Here is a 6000-nt window from a genome sequence, read left to right on the forward strand (position 1 = left end):
CTGTAATAATATACACATCATTACAATTAAGTAGCAAACAAACAAAGTGACCTTCTGAATCACAAAATGACTGCACAACTTCACCATTAAATCTATTCTTAAGTGTTATTACCCCTGCTGAATGTTCAGAACCATGGGAAAACCATAGTGAAGACCCCCATTGACCATTCCAAAATTTAACATCATCATTAACCGAATGAGCTTCTTGTATATAACATAAATCAGCTCTGTATTGTCTAACAAATAAAAATAATGCTTTTCTTTTAATATTATTACGCAACCCCCTAGCGTTAAAAGATATAAGAGATAAATCCAACAGGTTTAACAGAACAAGTTGAACATACAAAATATAATAAATTAAATCTTTAGAAGAATATGTGCTAGTGATTTAGAAGCACACATTAGCTCTGCGAAGCATAAAGCAGAGCCATATAAAGAGAGAGTTGCGACAACTCCATTGACTCCAATGGAACGTTTTTTTTTACAGCAATGGCGGCTCGTGGAGCCTCTCAATAGTTCCCGGAAGTAGCAGCAAACACATGCCGCGCCGTAGAGATGCATCAGAACAAACCGTTTGCGACGCACTTTTAAAAGGTGAGACGTTTAAAGAATAATATTATCCTATTCTGTATATTATTAGTACATCTAAATAAAAATAACTTGTAAATTAAAACCTTATAGTTGAGTATTACTCATTAAATTAGGAGATAAGGGATGTTATCGGATAACTAACAGATTAGGCAAGGATTGGAGCTGGATAAAGTTAGTAACTGAACACCCTATTAATTGTAAAATCTTTGCAAATACCTCACACATTTTTTTGTTGTTGTAATTTTTATTTATATTTAGATTGCTCCTGCTGACTTGAGCCAACCATTTTTTTCTCCTCCATGTCAGTGGGGAAGCCATACATTCAGCACACCTTTCTCTGAGCTGATTGGAGCATCCCATGCAGCACAGCAAACCATGGTGAAGACTATGCAACGACAACATGAAAGAAAGGACACATACAAAATGCTTGGCATGCTATTTAATGTATTAGAAATGTATTCATGAATTGCTGTAAATATTTATTGCATTTATTTGAATAAAAATACAAAAGAAGTATTATCGTAATTTATTATTACAATTTAAAATAACTGTTTTCTATTTTAATGTATTTTAAAATGTAATTTACTCCTGTGATGCCAAGCTGAATTTTCAGCCTCATTACTTTTGAATGGCAGTTTATATACGAGTATGCTTAAGTTGTTTTAAAGCTGAATATATTGTGTATATGAATAAGTATTGTAAGAATTATACATTAGATATATAATATTTATAATACATAAATAATTATATTACTATATATAGAATTTTAAGAATTGTAAACAATAAGCTTCATTTCACTAAATTTTACATTTACGTAACTGCTGCTAATAGTTAATAGTTCATTGACCCATTGTGCGGTGCGAGCTGGAAATCACCTGTCTCTGTACTATCTGAAAAGTCATAAATATGACATTAGTTACCATGAGATTAGTGAAAACAATGAACATGAGGTAACATAAAAAGGCAACAGAAACCCTAGCCTGAAATAAGTTGAGGCAAATAACGGTAAGCGAACACTAATCCTCAAATATTAGCTGATTTGATCTTTAAAAACAACATCGCTGTAACAACATACTCATGCTGCATACATATGTCGGTGTGTTACATAAATATATAAAATAAATGCATTTATTGACTACTAATTACCAGAAATCGCAGTTCTGTCACTCTACTCTAACAGTTTGGAATGACCGCAAAAGCATTCCTGGAACTATCTGAAGTCTACGTGAATCACGTGACGATCAAGCGTTTAGAACTTCAGTTGTCGCAACTCTCTCTTTATATGGCTGTGGCATAAAGGATCAGCAAAAGGTGAAAGTTCATCAGGTAAATACTACTTTTTACGACCAGGTAACATTAGCACATTGCTTCATTTTCCATGGCCATTCAAAATAATAGTAATAGTAAATAAAGGTACACTCATGGCATCAAATATAATATTTTAGTACATAGACATTCAAAAGAATGTTGGACATTTTTATTTGTTTATATATATTTAAGTTATGACAATAGAGTGTCTTTTTCACTGTATTAAAGTTTGATTTGATCACTGTTTTGAACCCTATTATTCCATCCAATCCAAAAAGTAACTATAGCTGTTTTGTCTGTCAACAGCCAGATCATTTATCCTTAAATTTTCATCTATGGCCATAGATCAACTGGAAAGATCCATATGGGAGAGGTTGGAAGACTTTGAGAATCGTAACCGGTGGAATAATGGCAGAATTGTTGGAATTCCTGAGGACGAAGTAGGTCGGGATATGGTGAAATTCCCGGACGTGCTCTTTCCAAGTCTGCTCGACATAACAGGCCATAAGCTGAGAATCATTGCAAGAAACCCTTACATCAATGGAATGTCGCTTTTGCACTGATGTTCTCGGCAAAATTAAGAACAGATGCTAAGGATGGCCATCAAGTATTTACATGTCCCCAGCAAGCGATGTCCTTCATAAAGTCAGTGGACTGAGTAAGTTATGTTGTGGTACTCACGTTGCAGCCAAGTGAACCGTCTCACTTAAAATCCACTTGATCGTCCGAGGAAGCAGAGCACCTTTTGTTTCTTTTTGTGCTGGTTCTGCCTAGTGGCTGGAGTTTGTTTTGTGTAGCAGAAATCTTTTGGGACAGTGTTTTGGATGAATCTACATGTTCTTTGTGCATATGCCTCCTATTGGTTGGAGTTTGTTTTATAGATTATATTCTGTTGTGTAATTCTGTTTAACAAGATTTTTATAGAACACCAGGCTTGAGCAATCTGATGGCAAAATTGTTGCAGGGTCTCTCGTAGGTGTACATGGACCGTTTGAGTTTAGAATGATGGATGCTGGTTAGCGCTGTCGTGCACAGGGTTAATGCGCACATTTTTCTGTTTGTTTGCTTCGGGGTTTGATTGTTGCACTAATGTTGGAATGTGATGGTTATAATTTTATAATTGACAGACAATCTATTTTTTATAATATGTCTAATGCCAAATGTTAGTATGGCAGTCTCTTGATGTGGAATGTGAATGGGTTTGGGGTACCCCAAAAAAGAAGGAAGGTTATTTCTCTTCTTAAACGTAAAAAATATGATATAGTGTTTCTTCAAGAAACGCATCTTTCCCTCAGGAAACTGAAAAATTTGGGAAGATATGGGGTGGACATGTGTTCATTAGTGCTGGCTCAAGTAAGACTATATAATTTATATAGAAAAAAAAAATCAATTATTACTAATGACCCGATTGTGACAGGGCGGAGGGCGGGGCCAGGTTGGGATTCTACACACCCAACCATTTAAGTTCAGGTATGTCATTTTCATGGTTTGTGCTCAGAAAAGGGGTGCGTAACAACAGGTTAAAATTATGTTTTTTTCCTTCAGACAAAGAGATTGATATTCACAAGTTATGGAGAAACATTGAACCCCATCTGCAGAAAGCCATACAGACGGTTTACCTCCGAGAGGTGTCCAGGTTTGTTAGTGCTGTGTGATTCTTCAGTAAGTGTTCAAGTGTTCAGTTGAGGCTGTGCATGAGCTGTCTCTTGAGCAATGTGTCATCTCAATCACTGAGTTTGTGTTTGCATTTACTGCCATCAACATCCAATGGGAGCAGCAGCAGATGGACGAAAAGGAGGCCATGACCCTGAGAAGTATGCACACAAACTCGCTTGTCTGCATGATCAGACGGGACAGCAGAGCCCTAGGTCACACACACACAGGCCATATGCTGGCCCTGCCAAACGCTGCCAGGTCCTGATAAAAACTGGGTCCAGTGCTTTTTCAGGATTTCTACTTATAACTGCCCTCTCAACACTCATTAGCTGATGGGCTGTCCTGACAAGTCCTTTGAAACTTTAGTGCATAATTCGTCCTGCAGCATTTGTGCTATGATGACTCAAATTGTGTATCTTGTTAAGCAGAAGTGCGCTAAGTTTTCTAAGTGAACGTATTTATGCCTGGCAGCAAATTGGACTTCTTGCAAAATTTTCTTGCATGATTCAAAAATGTATTAATGAAATCTAATTTCCTAATTTGTAAACAATTTGTTATTTGTTCCTTCACACTTAGACCATGAAATTAATTATTTTCTTTTTGGCCAGTTTAAAGTCTCTCTCTGCCTTTATAGGTTTATCATCCCATGTTCACATAGAGCTGCCTTATTACTCCAAGTTTCTTCTGATCTCTGCTTACCTGGCATCCTATAATCCCGCCCGCACATATCAACGCTTTTTTGTCAAGGTCTGACTAAAGTGATCCCATCTTTTAATTCCAACATGATATTTCTGTTAAAGTATGTCTTTTTTATCTCAATGGATCTGAATGCACCACCATGAACTAATCTGATCACAAAGGAATGGATTTTCGGTTTGTCACAGAGTCACGGGAAACTAAAAAAGACAAATTTCTTAATGAAACAAGAGAAAGTGAGGGATTGCTACTTAGACCTCATGCATTATCTCTCCATCTTTCTCTCTGTGCCTCTTGGTTTCTATTTTCAAAATTTATGTTTGTCTCCTGCAGACCAGTAACTATCTATTAGGACCGAAGCCTTTTCCACTTGACACATTGTTGGCCATATTCTACAGTGTGGTTGACAGCAGAGTTGCTCCTACAGCCAGTATCTTTTCACAGGTAAGTTAATTCATTAAATCAATATTTCACCTGCCTGCCATCCCAGGTATGTATGACTTTCTTACTTCTGCAGAACACAAATGGAGATTTTAGGAAGAATGTTTCAGCTTTGTAGGTCCATACAATGCAAGTGAATGGGGTCCAAAACTTTGAACAGTGGTTTAATACATATTTTCAGAAGCGATCCAGTTGGTTTTGGGTGAGAACAGATCGAAATGTAACTACATTTTCACTATAAACCTTGACATCAGCAGTCTCCTTTTCAATCATGATTTCAAGCTCGATTACACTGCCCAGGGCCATCTAGCACTCTGTGTTGGACTGTCGCGATTAATTAATCATCTGATTTGGTTTGATCTAACCACAATTATTTGAGGTAACTGCGATTATTGTGCACTTTAAATTCTAATCCAATTTTACTGTCCAAATAAGTGAATGAACGGTGCGTTTGAGTGTCTTATTCAATTAAACTCACTGTGTCGAACCGTGGACCACACTGAGTGCAGCTTCTGAAGAATGCGTCAAGATGAATTGCTTCTGAACCAGACTTGAAGCCTTTGATGCAAGCGTCATCTGCGGAGATGCCAAAACACGCGACACCTGTGAAATACTCACGAAAATATAAACGAGTATCTTAGTTAGTGCAAAGCACTCTAGTTTCACTTTAATTTAACGATCATGTAATGGCAAATGTTATTCTCCCACTTGATTGATTCCAGCAGCGGCCAATCGCATTCTTGGCAATAGCAGTCTTACCGAGGCAAATAGGATTACAGCTACAGCAGCGCATGCACAGTGATTCTGCATCTGACAGGAGTGGAGCATAAAGGGCTCTGAAGAAGCGGCACTTGCGAATATTGAAGGTAAAAACAAACTGAAGGGGCAAGTTGTTAATTTACTTCGGCATCGGCATGTACAGTGCATCCGGAAAGTATTCACAGCACTTCACTTTTTCCACATTTTGTTATGTTACAGCCTTATTCCAAAATGGATTAAATTAATTATTTTTCTCAAAATTCTACAAACAATACCCCATAATGACAACATGAAAGACGTTTGTTTGAAATCTTAAAAATAAAAAACTATAAAATCACATGTACATAAGTATTCACAGCCTTTGCCATGACACACAAAATTGAGCTCAGGTGCATCATGTTTCCTCTGATCATCCTTGAGATGTTTCTACAACTCGATTGGAGTCCACCTGTGGTAAATTCAGTTGATTGGACATGATTTGGAAAGGCACATACCTGTCTATATAAGGTCCCACAGTTAACAGTGCATGTTAGAGCACAAACCAAGCCA

The sequence above is a fragment of the Xyrauchen texanus genome, chromosome 45 (assembly GCF_025860055.1).
Source record: "Xyrauchen texanus isolate HMW12.3.18 chromosome 45, RBS_HiC_50CHRs, whole genome shotgun sequence".
Lineage (NCBI taxonomy): Eukaryota > Metazoa > Chordata > Actinopteri > Cypriniformes > Catostomidae > Xyrauchen > Xyrauchen texanus.